The following is a 22041-nucleotide window of genomic DNA, read 5'->3' on the forward strand; positions in this document are numbered from 1 at the left end:
GGCTATGACCGGGGGTCCGTGCTGGGACCCATGCTATGACCGGGGGCCGTGCTGGGACTCAGGCTATGACCGGGGGCCGTGCTGGGACCCAGGCTATGATCGGGGGCCGTGCTGGGACCCATGCTATGACCGGGGGCCGTGCTGGGACTCAGGCTCTGATCGGGGGCCGTGCTGGGACCCAGGCTATGACCGGGGGCCGTGCTGGTACCCAGGCTGTGACCGGGGGCCGTGCTGGGACCCAGGCTATGACCAGGGGGCCGTGCTGGGACTCAGGCTATGATCAAGGGCCGTGCTGGGACCCAGGCTATGACCGGGGGCCGTGCTGGGACCCAGGCTATGACCAGGGGGCCGTGCTGGGACTCAGGCTATGACCGGGGGCCGTGCTGGGACCCAGGTTATGACCTGGGGACTGTGCTGGGACCCAGGCTATGACCGGGGGCCGTGCTGGGACCCAGGCTATGATCGGGGGCCGTGCTGGGATTCAGGCTATGACCGGGGGCCGTGCTGGGACTCAGGCTATGATCGGGGGCCGTGCTGGGATTCAGGCTATGACCGGGGGCCGTGCTGGGACCCAGGCTATGACCGGGGGCCGTGCTGGGACCCAGTCTATGACCCGGGGACTGTGCTGGGACCCAGGCTATGACCGGGGGCCGTGCTGGGACTCATGCTATGACCGGGGGCCGTGCTGGGACTCAGGCTATGACCAGGGGGCCGTGCTGGGACTCAGGCTATGACCGGGGGCCGTGCTGGGACCCAGGTTATGACCTGGGGACTGTGCTGGGACCCAGGCTATGACCGGGGGCCGTGCTGGGACCCAGGCTATGACCGGGGGCCGTGCTGGGACCCAGGCTATGACCGGGGGCCGTGCTGGGACCCAGGCTATGACCGGGGGCCGTGCTGGGACCCAGGCTATGACCGGGGGCCGTGCTGGGACCCAGGCTATGACCGGGGGCCGTGCTGGGACCCAGGCTATGACCGGGGGCCGTGCTGGGACCCAGGCTATGACCGGGGGCCGTGCTGGGACCCAGGCTATGACCGGGGGCCGTGCTGGGACCCAGGCTATGACCGGGGGCCGTGCTGGGACCCAGGCTATGACCGGGGGCCGTGCTGGGACTCAGGCTACGACCGGGGGCCGTGCTGGGACTCAGGATATGACCATGGGTCCGTGCTGAGACCCAGGCTATGATCGGGGGCCGTGCTGGGACCCAGGCTATGACTGCGGGCTGTGCTGGGACCCAGGCTATGACCGGGGGCCGTGCTGGGATTCAGTCTATGACCGGGGGCCGTGCTGGGATTCAGGCTATGACCGGGGACCGTGCTGGGACCCAGGCTATGACCGGGGACCGTGCTGGGACTCAGGCTATGACCATGGAGCCGTGCTGGGACTCAGGCTATGACCGGGGGCCGTGCTGGGACTCAGGCTATGACCATGGGGCCGTGCTGGGACCCAGGCTATGACCCAGGGGCCGTGCTGGGATTCAGTCTATGACCGGGGGCCGTGCTGGGATTCAGTCTATGACCGGGGGCCGTGCTGGGATTCAGGCTATGACCGGGGACCGTGCTGGGACCCAGGCTATGACCGGGGACCGTGCTGGGACTCAGGCTATGACCAGGGGGCCGTGCTGGGACTCAGGCTATGACCATGGGGCCGTGCTGGGACTCAGGCTATGACCATGGGGCCGTGCTGGGACTCAGGCTATGACCGGGGGCCGTGCTGGGACTCAGGCAATGACCGGGGACCGTGCTGGGACCCAGGTTATGACCGGGGGCCGTGCTGGGACCCAGGCTATGACCGGGGGCCGTGCTGGGACCCAGGCTATGATCGGGGGCCGTGCTGGGACTCAGGCAATGACCGGGGACCGTGCTGGGACCCAGGCTATGACCCGGGGGCCGTGCTGGGACTCAGGTAATGACCGGGGACCGTGCTGGGACCCAGGTTATGACCGGGGGCCGTGCTGGGACCCAGGCTATGACCGGGGGCCGTGCTGGGACCCAGGCTATGATCGGGGGCCGTGCTGGGACTCAGGCAATGACCGGGGGCCGTGCTGGTACCCAGGTTATGATCAGGGGCCGTGCTGGGACCCAGGCTATGATCGGGGGCCGTGCTGGGACCCAGGCTATGATCGGGGGCCGTGCTGGGACCCAGGCTATGATCGGGGGCCATGCTGGGACTCAGGCTATGACCGGGGGCCGTGCTGTGACTCAGGCAATGACCAGGGGCTGTGCTGGGACCCAGGCTATGACCGGGGGCCGTGCTGGGACCCAGGCTATGACCGGGGGCCGTGCTGTGACTCAGGCTATGACCGGGGGCCGTGCTGGGACCCAGGCTATGACCGGGGGCCGTGCTGTGACTCAGGCTATGACCAGGGGCTGTGCTGGGACCCAGGCTATGACCGGGGGCCGTGCTGGGACTCAGGCTATGACCGGGGGCCGTGCTGGGATTCAGGCTATGACCGGGGGCCGTGCTGGGACCCAGGCTATGACCAGGGAGCCGCACTGGGACTCAGGGTATGACCGGGGGCCGTGCTGGGACCCAGGCTATGATCAAGGGCCGTGCTGGGATTCAGGCTATGACCGGGGGCCGTGCTGGGATTCAGGCTATGACCGGGGGCCGTGCTGGGACCCAGTCTATGACCCGGGGCCCGTGCTGGGATTCAGGCTATGATCGGGGGCTGTGCTGGGACTCAGGCTATGACCGGGGGCCGTGCTGGGACCCAGGCTATGACCAGGGGCCGTGCTGGGACCCAGGCTATGATCGGGGGCTGTGCTGGGACTCAGGCTATGACCGGGGGCCATGCTGGGACCCAGGCTATGGCCGGGGACCTGTGCTTGTTCCCAGGCTATGACCAGGGGGCCGTACTGGGACCCAGGCTGTGACCCGGGGGCCGTGCTGGGACCCAGGCTGTGACCCGGGGGCCGTGCTGGGACCCAGGCTATGGCCGGGGACCTGTGCTGGGACCCAGGCTGTGACCAGGGACCGTGCTGGGACTCAGGCTATGACCCGGGGCCGTGCTGGGACCCAGGCTATGAGCGGGGGCCGTGCTGGGACCCAGGCTATGACCCGGGTCGTGCTGGGACCTGGAGTCGTGCTGGGAACCAGGCTGTGAGCGGGGACCGTGCTGGGACCCAGGCTATGACCGGGGGCCGTGCTGGGACCCAGGCTATGACCATGGGGCCGTGCTGGGACTCAGGCTATGACCGGGGGCCGTGCTGGGACCCAGGCTATGACCGGGGGCCGTGCTGGGACCCAGGCTATGACCGGGGGCCGTGCTGGGACCCAGGCTATGACCGGGGGCCGTGCTGGGACCCAGGCTATGACCGGGGGCCGTGCTGGGACCCAGGCTATGACCATGGGGCCGTGCTGGGACTCAGGCTATGACCGGGGGCCGTGCTGGGACCCAGTCTCTGACCCGGGGGCCGTGCTGGGATTCAGGCTATGACCGGGGGCCGTGCTGGGACCCAGGCTATGACCGGGGGCCGTGCTGGGACCCAGGCTATGACCGGGGGCCGTGCTGGGACCCAGTCTCTGACCCCAGGGCCGTGCTGGGATTCAGGCTATGACCGGGGGCCGTGCTGGGATTCAGGCTATGATGGGGGCCGTGCTGGGACCCAGGCTATGACCGGGGGCCGTGCTGGGATTCAGGCTATGATGGGGGCCGTGCTGGGACCCAGGCTATGACCGGGGACCGTGCTGGGACCCAGGCTATGATCGGGGGCCGTGCTGGGACCCAGGCTATGACAGGGGGCCGTGCTGGGACCCAGGCTATGACAGGGGGCCGTGCTGGGACCCAGGCTATGACAGGGGGCCGTGCTGGGACCCAGGCTATGACCGGGGGCCGTGCTGGGACCCAGGCTATGACCGGGGGCCGTGCTGGGACCCAGGCTATGACAGGGGGCTGTGCTGGGACCCAGGCTATGACCGGGGGCCGTGCTGGGACCCAGGCTATGACCGGGGGCCGTGCTGGGATCCAGGCTATGACCGGGGGCCGTGCTGGGACTCAGGCTATGATCGGGGGGCCGTGCTGGGACTCAGGCTATGACCGGGGGTCGTGCTGGGACCCAGGATATGACCATGGGGCCGTGCTGGGACCCAGGCTATGATCGGGGGCCGTGCTGGGACTCAGGCTATGACCTGGCGGCCGTGCTGGGACTCAGGCTATGACCATGGGGCCGTGCTGGGACCCAGGCTATGACCAGGGGGCCGTGCTGGGACTCAGGCTATGACCATGGGGCCGTGCTGGGATTCAGTCTATGACCGGGGGCCGTGCTGGGATTCAGTCTATGACCGGGGGCCGTGCTGGGATTCAGGCTATGACCGGGGACTGTGCTGGGACCCAGGCTATGACCGGGGGCCGCACTGGGACCCAGGCTATGACCGGGGGCCGTGCTGGGACTCAGGCTATGACCAGGGGGCCGTGCTGGGACTCAGGCTATGACCATGGGGCCGTGCTGGGACTCAGGCTATGACCATGGGGCCGTGCTGGGACTCAGGCTATGACCGGGGGCCGTGCTGGGACTCAGGTAATGACCGGGGACCGTGCTGGGACCCAGGTTATGACCGGGGGCCGTGCTGGGACCCAGGCTATGACCGGGGGCCGTGCTGGGACCCAGGCTATGATCGGGGGCCGTGCTGGGACTCAGGCAATGACCGGGGGCCGTGCTGGTACCCAGGTTATGACCGGGGCCGTGCTGGGACCCAGGCTATGATCGGGGGCCGTGCTGGGACTCAGGCTATGACCGGGGGCCGTGCTGGGACTCAGGCTATGATCGGGGGCCATGCTGGGACTCAGGCTATGACCAGGGAGCCGTGCTGGGACCCAGGCTATGACCATGGGGCCGTGCTGGGACTCAGGCTATGACCCGGGGGCCGTGCTGGGACCCAGGCTATGACCAGGGGGCCGTGCTGGGATTCAGGCTATGATCAAGGGCCGTGCTGGGACTCAGGCTGTGACCGGGGGCCGTGCTGGGATTCAGGCTATGACCGGGGGCCGTGCTGGGATTCAGGCTATGACCGGGGGCCGTGCTGGGACCCAGGCTATGACCCGGGGCCCGTGCTGGGATTCAGGCTATGACCGGGGGCCGTGCTGGGATTCAGGCTATGACCCGGGGGCCATGCTAGGACTCAGGCTATGACCGGGGGCCGTGCTGGCACCCAGGCTATGACCGGGGGCCGTGCTGGCACCCAGGCTATGATCGGGGGCTGTGCTGGGACTCAGGCTATGACCGGGGGCCGTGCTGGGACCCAGGCTATGATCGGGGGCCGTGCTGGCACCCAGGCTATGATCGGGGGCTGTGCTGGGACTCAGGCTATGACCGGGGGGCCGTGCTGGGACTCAGGCTATGACCGGGGGCCGTGCTGGGACCCAGGCTATGACCAGGGGCCGTGCTGGGACCCAGGCTATGATCGGGGGCTGTGCTGGGACTCAGGCTATGACCGGGGGCCATGCTGGGACCCAGGCTATGGCCGGGGACCTGTGCTTGTTCCCAGGCTATGACCAGGGGGCCGTACTGGGACCCAGGCTGTGACCCGGGGGCCGTGCTGGGACCCAGGCTGTGACCCGGGGGCCGTGCTGGGACCCAGGCTATGGCCGGGGACCTGTGCTGGGACCCAGGCTGTGACCAGGGACCGTGCTGGGACTCAGGCTATGACCCGGGGCCGTGCTGGGACCCAGGCTATGAGCGGGGGCCGTGCTGGGACCCAGGCTATGACCCGGGTCGTGCTGGGACCTGGAGTCGTGCTGGGAACCAGGCTGTGAGCGGGGACCGTGCTGGGACCCAGGCTATGACCGGGGGCCGTGCTGGGACCCAGGCTATGACCGGGGGCCGTGCTGGGACCCAGGCTATGACCGGGGGCCGTGCTGGGACCCAGGCTATGACCGGGGGCCGTGCTGGGACCCAGGCTATGACCGGGGGCCGTGCTGGGACCCAGGCTATGACCGGGGGCCGTGCTGGGACCCAGGCTATGACCATGGGGCCGTGCTGGGACTCAGGCTATGACCGGGGGCCGTGCTGGGACCCAGTCTCTGACCCGGGGGCCGTGCTGGGATTCAGGCTATGACCGGGGGCCGTGCTGGGACCCAGGCTATGACCGGGGGCCGTGCTGGGACCCAGGCTATGACCGGGGGCCGTGCTGGGATTCAGGCTATGATGGGGGCCGTGCTGGGACCCAGGCTATGACCGGGGGCCGTGCTGGGATTCAGGCTATGATGGGGGCCGTGCTGGGACCCAGGCTATGACCGGGGACCGTGCTGGGACCCAGGCTATGACCGGGGGCCGTGCTGGGACCCAGGCTATGACCGGGGACCTGTGCTGGGACCCAGGCTATGACAGGGGGCCGTGCTGGGACCCAGGCTATGACAGGGGGCCGTGCTGGGACCCAGGCTATGACAGGGGGCCGTGCTGGGACCCAGGCTATGACCGGGGGCCGTGCTGGGACCCAGGCTATGACCAGGGGCCGTGCTGGGACTCAGGCTATGATCGGGGGGCCGTGCTGGGACCCAGGCTATGACCGGGGGCCGTGCTGGGATCCAGGCTATGACCGGGGGCCGTGCTGGGACTCAGGCTATGATCGGGGGGCCGTGCTGGGACTCAGGCTATGACCGGGGGTCGTGCTGGGACCCAGGATATGATCAGGGGCCGCTCTGGGACCCAGGCTATGACCGGGGGGCCGTGCTGTGGGACCCAGGATATGATCAGGGGGCCGTGCTGGGACCCAGGCTATGACCATGGGGCCGTGCTGGGACCCAGGCTATGACCATGGGGCCGTGCTGGGACTCAGGCTATGACCAGGGGGCCGTGCTGGGACTCAGGCTATGACCATGGGGCCGTGCTGGGATTCAGTCTATGACCGGGGGCCGTGCTGGGATTCAGTCTATGACCGGGGGCCGTGCTGGGATTCAGGCTATGACCGGGGACTGTGCTGGGACCCAGGCTATGATCGGGGGCCGCACTGGGACCCAGGCTATGACCGGGGGCCGTGCTGGGACTCAGGCTATGACCAGGGGGCCGTGCTGGGACTCAGGCTATGACCATGGGGCCGTGCTGGGACTCAGGCTATGACCATGGGGCCGTGCTGGGACTCAGGCGATGACCGGGGGCCGTGCTGGGACTCAGGCGATGACCGGGGGCCGTGCTGGGACTCAGGTAATGACCGGGGACCGTGCTGGGACCCAGGTTATGACCGGGGGCCGTGCTGGGACCCAGGCTATGACCGGGGGCCGTGCTGGGACCCAGGCTATGATCAGGGGCCGTGCTGGGACCCAGGCTATGACCAGGGGGCCGTGCTGGGATTCAGGCTATGATCAAGGGCCGTGCTGGGACTCAGGCTATGACCGGGGGCCGTGCTGGGATTCAGGCTATGACCGGGGGCCGTGCTGGGATTCAGGCTATGACCGGGGGCCGTGCTGGGACCCAGGCTATGACCCGGGGCCCGTGCTGGGATTCAGGCTATGACCGGGGGCCGTGCTGGGATTCAGGCTATGACCCGGGGGCCATGCTAGGACTCAGGCTATGACCGGGGGCCGTGCTGGCACCCAGGCTATGACCCGGGGCCCGTGCTGGGATTCAGGCTATGACCGGGGGCCGTGCTGTGACTCAGGCTATGACCGGGGGCCGTGCTGGGACCCAGGCTATGACCAGGGGCCGTGCTGGGACCCAGGCTATGACCGGGGGCCGTGCTGGGACCCAGGCTATGACCAGGGGCCGTGCTGGGACCCAGGCTATGATCGGGGGCTGTGCTGGGACTCAGGCTATGACCGGGGGCCATGCTGGGACCCAGGCTATGGCCGGGGACCTGTGCTTGTTCCCAGGCTATGACCAGGGGGCCGTACTGGGACCCAGGCTGTGACCCGGGGGCCGTGCTGGGACCCAGGCTGTGACCCGGGGGCCGTGCTGGGACCCAGGCTATGGCCGGGGACCTGTGCTGGGACCCAGGCTGTGACCAGGGACCGTGCTGGGACTCAGGCTATGACCCGGGGCCGTGCTGGGACCCAGGCTATGAGCGGGGAACGTGCTGGGACCCAGGCTATGACCGGGGGCCGTGCTGGGACCCAGGCTATGATCGGGGGCCGTGCTGGGACCCAGGCTATGACCGGGGGCCGTGCTGGGACCCAGTCTCTGACCCGGGGACTGTGCTGGGACCCAGGCTATGACCGGGGGCCGTGCTGGGACCCAGGCTATGATCGGGGGCCGTGCTGGGACCCAGGCTATGACCGGGGACCGTGCTGGGACACAGGCTATGACCGGGGGCCGTGCTGGGACCCAGGCTATGATCGGGGGCCGTGCTGGGACCCAGGCTATGATCGGGGGCCGTGCTGGGACCCAGGCTATGACCGGGGGCCGTGCTGGGACCCAGTCTCTGACCCGGGGACTGTGCTGGGACCCAGGCTATGACCGGGGGCCGTGCTGGGACCCAGGCTATGACCGGGGGCCGTGCTGGGACCCAGGCTATGACCGGGGACCGTGCTGGGACACAGGCTATGACCGGGGGCCGTGCTGGGACCCAGTCTCTGACCCCAGGGCCGTGCTGGGATTCAGGCTATGACCGGGGGCCGTGCTGGGATTCAGGCTATGATGGGGGCCGTGCTGGGACCCAGGCTATGAGCGGGGGCCGTGCTGGGACCCAGGCTATGACCGGGGGCCGTGCTGGGACCCAGTCTCTGACCCCAGGGCCGTGCTGGGATTCAGGCTATGATGGGGGCCGTGCTGGGACCCAGTCTCTGACCCCAGGGCCGTGCTGGGACCCAGGCTATGACCGGGGGCCGTGCTGGGACCCAGGCTATGACCGGGGGCCGTGCTGGGACCCAGGCTATGACCGGGGGCCGTGCTGGGACACAGGCTATGACCGGGGGGCCATGCTGGGACCCAGGCTATGACCGGGGGCCGTGCTGGGACTCAGGTAATGACCGGGGACCGTGCTGGGACCCAGGCTATGACCGGGGGCCGTGCTGGGACCCAGGCTATGACCGGGGGCCGTGCTGGGATTCAGGCTATGACCGGGGGCCGTGCTGGGACCCAGTCTATGATCGGGGGCCGTGCTGGGACTCAGGCTATGACCAGGGGGCCGTGCTGGGACTCAAGCAATGACCAGGGGCCCTGCTGGGTCTCAAGCAATGACCAGGGGCCGTGCTGGGACTCAGGCTATGACCGGGGGCCGTGCTGGGACCCAGGCTATGACCGGGGTCTGTGCTGGGACCCAGGCTATGATCAGGGGCCGTGCTGGGACCCAGGCTATGACCAGGGAGCCGTGCTGGGACACAGGCTATGATCAGGGGGCCGTGCTGGGACTCAGGGTATGACCGGGGGCCGTGCTGGGATTCAGGCTATGACCGGGGGCCGTGCTGGGACCCAGGCTATGACCCGGGGCCCGTGCTGGGATTCAGGCTATGACCGGGGGCCGTGCTGTGACTCAGGCTATGACCGGGGGCCATGCTGGGACCCAGGCTATGGCCGGGGACCTGTGCTGGGACCCAGGCTATGACCGGGGGCCGTGCTGGGACCCAGGCTATGGCCGGGGACCTGTGCTTGTTCCCAGGCTATGACCAGGGGGCCGTACTGGGACCCAGGCTGTGACCCGGGGGCCGTGCTGGGACCCAGGCTATGGCCGGGGACCTGTGCTGGGATCCAGGCTGTGACCAGGGACCGTGCTGGGACTCAGGCTATGACCCGGGGCCGTGCTGGGACCCAGGCTATGAGCGGGGACCGTGCTGGGACCCAGGCTATGACCGGGGGCCGTGCTGGGACCCAGTCTCTGACCCCAGGGCCGTGCTGGGATTCAGGCTATGACCGGGGGCCGTGCTGGGACTCAGGCTATGACCGGGGGCCGTGCTGGGACCCAGTCTCTGACCCGGGGGCCGTGCTGGGATTCAGGCTATGACCGGGGGCCGTGCTGGGACCCAGGCTATGACCGGGGGCCGTGCTGGGACCCAGTCTCTGACCCCAGGGCCGTGCTGGGATTCAGGCTATGACCGGGGGCCGTGCTGGGACTCAGGCTATGACCGGGGGCCGTGCTGGGACCCAGTCTCTGACCCGGGGGCCGTGCTGGGATTCAGGCTATGACCGGGGGCCGTGCTGGGACCCAGGCTATGACCGGGGGCCGTGCTGGGACCCAGGCTATGACCGGGGGCCGTGCTGGGACTCAGGCTATGACCGGGGGCCGTGCTGGGACCCAGTCTCTGACCCGGGGGCCGTGCTGGGACCCAGTCTCTGACCCGGGGGCCGTGCTGGGACCCAGTCTCTGACCCGGGGGCCGTGCTGGGACCCAGGCTATGACCGGGGGCCGTGCTGGGACCCAGGCAATGACCGGGGACCGTGCTGGGACTCAGGCTATGACCGGGGACCGTGCTGGGACTCAGGCTATGACCGGGGACCGTGCTGGGACCCAGGCTATGACCGGGGGCCGTGCTGGGACCCAGGCTATGACCGGGGGCCGTGCTGGGACTCAGGCTATGACCGGGGGCCGTGCTGGGATTCAGGCTATGACCGGGGACCGTGCTGGGACTCAGGCTATGACCGGGGACCGTGCTGGGACCCAGGCTATGACCGGGGGCCGTGCTGGGACTCAGGCTATGACCGGGGACCGTGCTGGGACCCAGTCTATGATGGGGGCCGTGCTGGGACCCAGGCTATGATCGGGGGCCGTGCTGGGACCCAGGCTATGATCGGGGGCCGTGCTGGGACTCAAGCAATGACCAGGGGCCCTGCTGGGTCTCAAGCAATGACCAGGGGCCGTGCTGGGACTCAGGCTATGACCAGGGGGCCGTGCTGGGACTCAAGCAATGACCAGGGGCCGTGCTGGGACTCAGGCTATGACCAGGGGCCGTGCTGGGACTCAGGCTATGAGCGGGGGCCGTGCTGGGACCCAGGCTATGACCAGGGGCCGTGCTGGGACTCAGGCTATGACCAGGGGGCCGTGCTGGGACCCAGTCTATGATCGGGGGCCGTGCTGGGACTCAGGCTGTGACCGGGGGCCGTGCTGGGACTCAGGCTATGACCGGGGGCCGTGCTGGGACCCAGTCTATGACCGGGGGCCGTGCTGGGACTCAGGCTGTGACCGGGGGCCGTGCTGGGACCCAGTCTATGACCGGGGGCCGTGCTGGGACTCAGGCTATGACCGGGGGCCGTGCTGGGACTCAGGCTATGACCGGGGGCCGTGCTGGGATTCAGGCTATGACCGGGGGCCGTGCTGGGACCCAGGCTATGACCGGGGGCCGTGCTGGGACTCAAGCAATGACCAGGGGCCCTGCTGGGTCTCAAGCAATGACCAGGGGCCGTGCTGGGACTCAGGCTATGACCGGGGGCCGTGCTGGGACCCAGGCTATGATCGGGGGCCGTGCTGGGACCCAGGCTATGACCCGGGGGCCGTGCTGGGACTCAGGCTATGACCGGGGGCCGTGCTGGGACCCAGGCTATGACCGGGGGCCGTGCTGGCACCCAGGCTATGATCGGGGGCCGTGCTGGGACCCAGGCTATGACCGGGGGCCGTGCTGGGACTCAGGCTATGACCGGGGACCGTGCTGGGACCCAGGCTGTGACCGGGGACCGTGCTGGGACCCAGGCTTAGACCGGGGGCCGTAATGGGACTCAGGCTATGACCCCGGGGACCGTGCTGGGACTCAGGCTATGACCGGGGACCGTGCTGGGTCTCAGGCTGTGACCGGGGGCCGTGCTGGGACCCAGGCTATGATCGGGGGCCGTGCTGGGACCCAGGCTATGATCGGGGGCCGTACTGGGTCTCAGGCTGTGACCGGGGGCCGTGCTGGGACCCAGGCTATGATCGGGGGCCGTGCTGGGACCCAGGCTATGATCGGGGGCCGTACTGGGATTCAGGCTATGACCGGGGACCGTGCTGGGTCTCAGGCTGTGACCGGGGGCCGTACTGGGATTCAGGCTATGATCGGGGGCCGTACTGGGATTCAGGCTATGACCGGGGACCGTGCTGGGTCTCAGGCTGTGACCGGGGACCGTGCTGGGACCCAGGCTGTGACCGGGGGCCGTGCTGGGACCCAGGCTTAGACCGGGGGCCGTAATGGGACTCAGGCTATGATCGGGGGCCGTGCTGGGACTCAGGCTATGACCGGGGGCCGTAATGGGACCTGTGCTGGGACCAAGGCTCTGTTGCTGCACCTATTCTCTTCACTACACGGCTTGTCTCTGCTCACTGTCACCGTGGCTCCTCACTCACATCACTTAAGCCTGATGTTCGACTCGAGATCTCACAAGGCCTTCAGAGAAAGCATGTAGAGGGAGCTTTACTCTGTATCTAACCCTGTACCTGCCCTGGGAGTGTTTGATGGGACAGTGTAGAGGGAGCTTTACTCTGTATCTAACCCTGTACCTGCCCTGGGAGTGTTTGATGGGACAGTGTAGAGGGAGCTTTACTCTGTATCTAACCCTGTACCTGCCCTGGGAGTGTTTGATGGGACAATGTAGAGGGAGCTTTACTCTGCATCTCACCCTGTACCTGCCCTGGGAGTGTTTGATGGGACAGTGTAGAGGGAGCTTTACTCTGTATCTAACCCTGTACCTGCCCTGGGAGTGTTTGACGGGACAGTGTGGAGGGAGCTTTACTCTGTATCTAACCCTGTACCTGCCCTGGGAGTGTTTGACGGGACAGTGTAGAGTGAGCTTTACTCTGTATCTAACCCTGTACCTGCCCTGGGAGTGTTTGATGGGACAGTGTGGAGGGAGCTTTACTCTGTATCTAACCCTGTACCTGCCCTGGGAGTGTTTGATGGGACAGTGTAGAGGGAGCTTTACTCTGTATCTAACCCTGTCCCTGCCCTGGGAGTGTTTGACGGGACAGTGTAGAGGGAGCTTTACTCTGTATCTAACCCTGTACCTGCCCCTGGGAGTGTTTGATGGGACAGTGTCGAGGGAGCTTTACTCTGTATCTAACCCTGTACCTGCCCTGGGAGTGTTTGACAGGACAGTGTAGAGGGAGCTTTACTCTGTATCTAACCCTGTACCTGACCCTGGGTGTGTTTGATGGGACAGTGTAGAGGGAGCTTTACTCTATATCTAACCCTGCACCTGCCCTGGGAGTGTTTGACGGGACAGTGTAGAGGGAGCTTCACTCTGTATCAAACCCGGTACCTGCCCTGGGAGTGTTTGACGGGACAGTGTGGAGGGAGCTTCACTCTGTATCCAACCCCTGCGGTCACTGTCTCTCCTGCGCTCTGTCCCTCTCTCCCAGTTACCTGACTCTCTCCTCTTTTTCTGTAGGTGGGAGGAGGAGTATCTGTTGCGAATTCAGCTGCAGGACAGGGTTGCGATCCTGGAGGAGGTAAGGAACGAGACTGTTTCCCTGAGAATCCCCTCACTCTTCAGTGTCAAGGGGTCCCATGTGGCTGCAGGTTTCACCCAGTCTGTCTTTCTGTTTGTTGCAGAGAGCGACAGGACCCCACGATCCGAACTCTGACCCCTGACACCATGCTGCAGTCACATCGAACTCAATCAGAGCTCCCACCCATGACCTCTGACCCCCAACCCTGCACTGCAGTCGCATCGAAGTCGATCTGAACTCTGACTCCTGACCCTGTGCTGGAGTCACGTCGAAGTCAGTCTGAACTCCCTGCCCCCTAATCCGTGACCTCTAACCCCACCCTGCAGTCACGTTGATCTGAATCAGAGCTCTAACCCATGACCCCTGACCCCAACTTGCAGTCACGTCGCACTCAATCGCAACCCTAACCCGTGACCTCTGACCTTAACCCTCACTGCGCTTACATCGAACTCCGACAGAACTCTAACCCCTGACCCCTAACCTGCAGTCACATCGAACTCCATCAAAACTCTAACCCCTGACCCCTAACATCAACCTGCACTCACATCAAATTGAATCAGTCACCCTGACCCCTTCACCCTGACCCCCCCTCACCCTGACCCCCCCTCACCCTGACCCCCCCTCACCCTGACCCCCCTTCACCCTGACCCCTTCACCCTGACCCCCCCTCACCCTGACCCCCCCTCACCCTGACCCCCCCTCACCCTGACCCCTTCACCCTGACCCCCCTTCACCCTGACCCCCCTTCACCCTGACCCCTTCACCCTGACCCCTTCACCCTGACCCCCCCTCACCCTGACCCCCCCTCACCCTGACCCCTTCACCCTGACCCCCCTTCACCCTGACCCCTTCACCCTGACCCCTTCACCCTGACCCCTTCACCCTGACCCCCCCTCACCCTGACCCCCCTTCACCCTGACCCCCCTTCACCCTGACCCCTTCACCCTGACCCCTTCACCCTGACCCCCCCCTCACCCTGACCCCCCCCTCACCCTGACCCCCCCTCACCCTGACCCCCCTTCACCCTGACCCCCCTTCACCCTGACCCCTTCACCCTGACCCCCCCTCACCCTGACCCCCCTCACCCTGACCCCTTCACCCTGACCCCTTCACCCTGACCCCCCTTCACCCCTGACCCCTTCACCCTGACCCCCCCTCACCCTGACCCCCCTCACCCTGACCCCTTCACCCTGACCCCCCCTCACCCTGACCCCCCTCACCCTGACCCCCCTTCACCCTGACCCCCCTCACCCTGACCCCCCTCACCCTGACCCCCCTCACCCTGACCCCTTCACCCTGACCCCTTCAACCTGACCCCCCCTCACCCTGACCCCCCCTCACCCTGACCCCCCTCACCCTGACCCCTTCACCCTGACCCCCCATCACCCTGACCCCCATCACCCTGACCCCCCTCACCCTGACCCCCCCTCACCCTGACCCCCCTCACCCTGACCCCCCCTCACCCTGACCCCTTCACCCTGACCCCCCCCTCACCCTGACCCCCCCCTCACCCTAACCCCCCTTCACCCTGACCCCCCCCTCACCCTGACCCCCCCTCACCCTGACCCCCCTTCACCCTGACCCCTTCACCCTGACCCCCCCTCACCCTGACCCCCCCTCACCCTGACCCCCCCTCACCCTGACCCCCCTCACCCTGACCCCCCTCACCCTGACCCCTTCACCCTGACCCCTTCAACCTGACCCCCCCTCACCCTGACCCCCCTCACCCTGACCCCTTCACCCTGACCCCCCCTCACCCTGACCCCCCCTCACCCTGACCCCCCCTCACCCTGACCCCCCCTCACCCTGACCCCCCCTCACCCTGACCCCTTCACCCTGACCCCCCCCTCACCCTGACCCCCCCTCACCCTGACCCCCCCCCCTCACCCTGACCCCCCTTCACCCTGACCCCCCCCTCACCCTGACCCCCCCCTCACCCTGACCCCCCTTCACCCTGACCCCTTCACCCTGACCCCCCCTCACCCTGACCCCCCCTCACCCTGACCCCCCCTCACCCTGACCCCCCTCACCCTGACCCCCCTCACCCTGACCCCTTCACCCTGACCCCTTCAACCTGACCCCCCCTCACCCTGACCCCCCTCACCCTGACCCCTTCACCCTGACCCCCCCTCACCCTGACCCCCCCTCACCCTGACCCCCCCCTCACCCTGACCCCCCCTCACCCTGACCCCCCCTCACCCTGACCCCTTCACCCTGACCCCCCCCTCACCCTGACCCCCCCTCACCCTGACCCCCCCCCCTCACCCTGACCCCCCTTCACCCTGACCCCCCCCTCACCCTGACCCCCCCCTCACCCTGACCCCCCTTCACCCTGACCCCCCCTCACCCTGACCCCTTCACCCTGACCCCCCTCACCCTGACCCCCCTTCACCCTGACCCCCCTCACCCTGACCCCCCTCACCCTGACCCCCCTCACCCTGACCCCCCTCACCCTGACCCCCCCTCACCCTGACCCCTTCACCCTGACCCCTTCAACCTGACCCCCCCTCACCCTGACCCCCCCTCACCCTGACCCCCCTCACCCTGACCCCTTCACCCTGACCCCCCATCACCCTGACCCCCCTCACCCTGACCCCCCCTCACCCTGACCCCCCTCACCCTGACCCCCCCTCACCCTGACCCCCCCTCACCCTGACCCCTTCACCCTGACCCCCCCCCTCACCCTGACCCCCCCCCTCACCCTGACCCCCCCCTCACCCTAACCCCCCTTCACCCTGACCCCCCCCCTCACCCTGACCCCCCCTCACCCTGACCCCCCCCCCTCACCCTGACCCCCCCCCTCACCCTGACCTCCCCCCTCACCCTGACCCCCCCCCCTCACCCTGACCCCCCCCCCCTCACCCTGACCCCCCCCCCCCTCACCCTGACCCCCTCCCTAACCTTTGGCGAGTGATGTAATGGTTCTGTTTGGCTGTTGCAGGAATCCCAGGAGGCCGAGGCTGCTCAGGAGGAGCTGGTGCTGAAGGTGCAACAACTGAAGGCCGAGCTGGTGGTCTTCAAAGGGTTAATGAGCAACGTGAGTGAGTGGGGAGTCAGGGAAACCCCAGACCCCGGGCCCTCGGGGAGGGGGAAACCGCAGACCCCGGGCCCTCGGGGAGGGGGAAACCGCAGACCCCGGGCCCTCGGGGAGGGGGAAACCGCAGACCCCGGGCCCTCGGGGAGGGGGAAACCCCGGGCCCTCGGGGAGGGGGAAACCCCGGGCCCTCGGGGAGGGGGAAATCGCAGACCCCGGGCCCTCGGGGAGGGGGAAACCCCGGGCCCTCGGGGAGGGGGAAATCCCGGGCCCTCGGGGAGGGGGAAATCCCGGGCCCTCGGGGAGGGGGAATTCCCGGGCCCTCGGGGAGGGGGAAATCCCGGGCCCTCGGGGAGGGGGAAACCCCGGGCCCTCGGGGAGGGGGAAACCCCGGCCCCCGGGGAGGGGGAAACCGCAGACCCCGGCCCCTGGGCAGGGGAGACCCCGGGCCCTCAGGGAGGGGGAAACCCCGGGCCCTCGGGAGGGGGAAACCCCAGACCCCGGGCCCTCGGGGAGGGGGAAACCGCAGACCCCGGGCCCTCGGGGAGGGGGAAACCCCGGGCCCTCGGGGAGGGGGAAACCCCGGGCCCTCGGGGAGGGGGAAACCCCGGGCCCTCGGGGAGGGGGAAACCCCGGGCCCTCGGGGAGGGGGAAACCGCAGACCCCGGGCCCTCGGGGAGGGGGAAATCCCGGGCCCCTCGGGGAGGGGGAAATCCCGGGCCCTCGGGGAGGGGGAAATCCCGGGCCCTCGGGGAGGGGGAAATCCCGGGCCCTCGGGGAGGGGGAAATCCCGGGCCCTCGGGGAGGGGGAAACCCCGGGCCCTCGGGGAGGGGGAAACCCCGGCCCCCGGGGAGGGGGAAACCGCAGACCCCGGCCCCTGGGCAGGGGAGACCCCGGGCCCTCAGGGAGGGGGAAACCCCAGACCCCGGCCCCCGGGCAGGGGAGACCCCGGGCCCTCGGGGAGGTGGACACCCCGGGCCCTCGGGGAGGGGGAAACCCCGGGCCCTCTGGGAGGGGGAAACCCCGGGCCCTCTGGGAGGGGGAATCCACAGACCCCGGGCCCTCAGGGAGGGGGAAACCCCGGGCCCTCCGGGGAGGGGGAAACCACAGACCCCGGCCCCCGGGCAGGGGAGACCCCAGGCCCTCGGGGAGGGGGAAACCCCGGGCCCTCGGGGAGGGGGAAACCCCGGGCCCTCGGGGAGGGGGAATCCACAGACCCCGGGCCCTCAGGGAGGGGGAAACCCCGAGCCCTCGGGGAGGGGGAAACCACAGACCCCGGGCCCTCGGGGAGGGGGAAACCCCGGGCCCTCGAGGAGGGGGAAACCGCAGACCCCGGGCCCCGGGCAGGGAGACCCTGGGCCCTCGGGGAGGGGGAGGGTAAAATAATTTCGGTTCATGCTGGGTTTTGTCCTGGGGGTTGGGGTCCTGCCCCGGGGGCGGGGCGTGGAGATCAGGTCCTGTCCCCGGGTTGGTGGGTGGGGCCGTCCTGGTCCTGGTCCTGGTCCTGGTCCCGGTCCTGTCCCGGGGGATTCAGGTTGTACCCTCTCTCTCTCTTTCAGAACCTGTCCGACCTGGACACCAAGATCCAGGAGAAAGCAATGAAGGTGGACATGGACATCTGTCGACGTATCGACATCACAGCCAAACTGTGCGACGTGGCTCAGCAGCGGAACTGCGAGGACATGATCAAAATGTTCCAGGTGAATAGTACAAGGTGGTCTGCAGGGGTCAGTCAGACTCCCCCCGCCCCGCCCCATGTGTCTGTCTGTCCGTGTCCCTCCCCCGTCTCTGCCTTGACGGGAGTCAATTACCCCTCGGAGTGTCTCCCAATTCCGACCCCGTAACCTTGGTCAGTTATTCCCGAGTTCCCACTGGAACATCGGAGCAGGAGTAGGCCATTCGGCCCCTCGAGCCTGCTCCGCCATTTGATAAGATCATGGCTGATCTGTGATCTAACTCCATATACCTGCCTTTGGCCCATATCCCTTAATACCTTTGGTTGCCATAAAGCTATCTATCTCAGATTTCAATTTAGCAATTGAGCTCGTATCAATTGCCGTTTGCGGAAGAGAGTTCCAAACTTCTACCACCCTTGGTGTGTAGAAATGTTTTCTAATCTCGCTCCTGAAAGGTCTGGCTCTAATTTTTAGACTGTGCCCCCTACTCCTAGAATCCCAACCAGCGGAAATAGTTTCTCTCTCTCCACCCTATCTGTTCCCCTTAATATCTTATAAACTTCGATCAGATCACCCCTTAACCTTTGAAACTCTAGAGAACACAACCCCAATTTGTGTAATCTCTCCTCGTAACTTAACCCTTGAAGTCCGGGTATCATTCTAGTAAACCTACGCTGCACTCCCTCCAAGGCCAATATGTCCTTCCGAAGGTGCGGTGCCCAGAACTGCTCACAGTACTCCAGGTGCGGTCTAACCAGGGTTTTGTATAGCTGCAGCATAACTTCTGCCCCCTTGTACTCTAGTCCTCTAGATATAAAGGCCAGCGTTTCATTAGCCTTCTTGATTATTTTCTGCTCCTGTTCATGACACTTCAATGATCGATGTACCTGAACCCCTAAGTCCCTTTGGACATCCACTGTTTTTAACTTTTTACCATTTGGAAAGTACCCTGTTCTATCCTTTTTTGATCCAAAGTGGATGACCTCACATTTGTCTGCATTGAATTCCATTTGCCACAGTTTTGCCCATTCACCTAATCTATCAATATCGCTTTGTAATTTTATGTTTTCATCTACACTGCTTCCAATGCCACCAATCTTTGTAAAGATCATGCCCCAGTCCATCACCGGCATCTCCACATCATGACTACCAATCTTTGTGTCATCGACAAACTTAGATATGAGACTTTCTATGCCTTCATCTAAGTCGTTAATAAATATTGTGAATAATGAGGCCCCAAGACAGATCCCTGTGGGACTCCACTAGTCACATCGTGACAATGTGAGTACCTTCCCATTATCCCTACTCTCTGTCGCCTTTCGCTCAGCCAACTTCCTAACCAAGTCCGTACTTTTCCCTCGATTCCATGGGCTTCTATCTTAGCTAACAGTCTCTTATGTGGGACCTTATCAAATGCCTTCTGGAAGTCCATATAAATAACATCCACTGACCCTCTCTCCCCTCGCCCCCTCCAAACTCAGTGTTTTGTCTGCTGCTCGTACCCAGTTCCCCCCCCCCGTGGCCCCCCTGCGCCCTCAGCTCTTGTCTCGCCCTCTTGTTTCGTGATTATCGGTTGTCCGTGTGCTGTGTGTACTTGGCTGTTGGAATCCACCAGCCTCCCTGGCCCGACTGATCTGTCCTCTCTCCCTCTGTGCCTCCTCCCCCTTGACCCCTCCTTCCTCAAACGCCAATCCTACCTCTAGTCACACCACTTGTCTTCGATTAAGGTGCCGTCGATCGGCCGAAAGAAAGAACGCAGGGCAGCCGGCGACGAGGAGGTTTCGCTGGCGGAGAGTGACGCGTCGAGGAAGAGGGGGGGACGAGGAGGACCAGAGCACCTCGGCTAATATTAACGAGGAGATGCAACGCATGCTGAATCAGCTGTAAGTAACGGGAGGGAGGGAGGGAGGGACGGAGACCTCAGGCGGGACCGGGGGAGTGTACGTAACGCGCTCTGTGTCGGACCTGTCTGTATCAGAGTATTTCAAAGGATCCGCCAACACGGAGCTATCGAGTCACGCCACCAGTGGTCAGGCTCCAGGCGTCCCACATCGGTGGACGTCGTGTGACTGTGCCTCAAGCAAATGGGGCCCTCAGCAATATTGAATCTGATTTCGCTGCCAGACTTCAGGTGGTTGGCGCACAGGGTGTGACGGGGAAACTGTTAGCAGAGGCGCGTGTCACGCTGACCGGAAACAGGCAGCGCGGGCGGGATCGTTTATTCCGATGGTCGATGTCTCACACCATCAACACTCAGAGACTCGAGAGGCGGTCTGGTTCAGGGGCCTCGTCTCCTTACGTGTGTGCGCAGTGAGACTGCACCCTGTAGGGGGAGACTGTACCCTGCATGGGAGGTTGTGCAGAGAGACTGTACCCTGTACGGCGAGACTGTACCCTGTACGGCGAGACTGTACACTGTAAGGGGAGACTATATCCTGTACGGGGAGACTGTACCCTGTACGGGGAGACTGTACCCTGTACGGGGAGACTGTATCCTGTACGGGGAGACTGTACCCTGTACGGGGAGGTTGTGCAGTGAGACTGTACCCTGTACGGCGAGACTGTACTCTGTATGGGGAGGTTGTGCATTGAGACTGTACCCTGTACGGGGAGGTTGTGCGGTCAGACTGTACCCTGTATGGGGAGGCTGTGCGGGGAGACTGTACCCTGTACGGGGAGGTTGTGCGGTCAGACTGTACCCTGTACGGGGAGGTTGTGCGGTCAGACTGTACCCTGTACGGGGAGGTTGTGCGGTCAGACTGTACCCTGTACGGGGAGGTTGTGCGGGGAGACTGTACCCTGTACGGGGAGACTGTGCAGTGAGACTGTACCCTGTGCGGGGAGACTGTACCCCGTACGGGGAGGTTGTGCAGGGAGACTGTACCCTGTACGGGGAGGTTGTGCAGTGAGACTGTACCCTGTACGGGGAGGTTGTGCAGTGAGACTGTACCATGTACGGGGAGGTTGTGCGGTCAGACTGTACCCCGTACGGGGAGTTTGTGCAGTGAGACTGTACCCTGTACGGGGAGGTTGTGCGGGGAGACTGTACCCTGTACGGGGAGGTTGTGCGGTCAGACTGTACCCTGTACGGGGGAGGTTGTGCAGTGAGACTGTACCCTGTACGGGGAGGTTGTGCAGTGAGACTGTACCCTGTACGGGGAGTTTGTGCAGTGAGACTGTACCCTGTACGGGAGGTTGTGCGGGGAGACTGTACCCTGTACGGGGAGGTTGTGCGGTCAGACTGTACCCTGTACGGGGAGGTTGTGCAGTGAGACTGTACCCTGTACGGGGAGTTTGTGCAGTGAGACTGTACCCTGTACGGAGAGGTTGTGCGGGGAGACTGTACCCTGTACGGGGAGGTTGTGCAGTGAGACTGTACCCTGTACGGGGAGGTTGTGCGGGGAGACTGTACCCTGTACGGGGTGGTTGTGCAGTGAGACTGTACCCTGTACGGGGAGGTTGTGCGGGGAGACTGTACCATGTACGGAGAGGTTGTGCAGTGAGACTGTACCCTGTACGGGGAGGTTGTGCAGTGAGACTGTACCCTGTATGGGGAGGTTGTGCAGTGAGACTGTACCCTGTACGGGGAGGCTGTGCGGAGAGACTGTACCCTGTACGGGGAGGTTGTGCGGAGAGACTGTACCCTGTACGGGGGGGCTGTGCGGTCAGACTGTACCCCTGTACGGGGAGGTTGTGCGGGGAGACTGTACCCTGTACGGGGAGGTTGTGCGGAGAGACTGTACCCTGTACGGGGAGGCTGTGCGGAGAGACTGTACCCTGTACGGGGAGGTTGTGCGGGGAGACTGTACCCTGTACGGGGAGGTTGTGCGGTCAGACTGTACCCTGTACGGGGCGGTTTGTGCAGTGAGACTGTACCCTGTACGGGGAGGTTGTGCGGTCAGACTGTACCCTGTACGGGGAGGTTGTTCAGTGAGACTGTACCCTGTACGGGGAGGCTGTGCGGTCAGACTGTACCCTGTACGGGGAGACTGTGCGGGGGAGACTGTACCCTGTACGGGGAGGTTGTGCGGGGAGACTGTACCCTGTA

General features: G+C 65.8%; 1 pseudogene; it reads left to right on the forward strand.

Moving 5' to 3' along the window:
* Nucleotides 1-22041, forward strand: part of LOC137308199 (non-homologous end joining factor IFFO1-like) — a 40102-nt pseudogene that overhangs the window by 15713 nt on the left and 2348 nt on the right.

This window comes from Heptranchias perlo, unplaced genomic scaffold (genome assembly GCF_035084215.1).
Source record: "Heptranchias perlo isolate sHepPer1 unplaced genomic scaffold, sHepPer1.hap1 HAP1_SCAFFOLD_1220, whole genome shotgun sequence".
NCBI classification, from domain to species: domain Eukaryota; kingdom Metazoa; phylum Chordata; class Chondrichthyes; order Hexanchiformes; family Hexanchidae; genus Heptranchias; species Heptranchias perlo.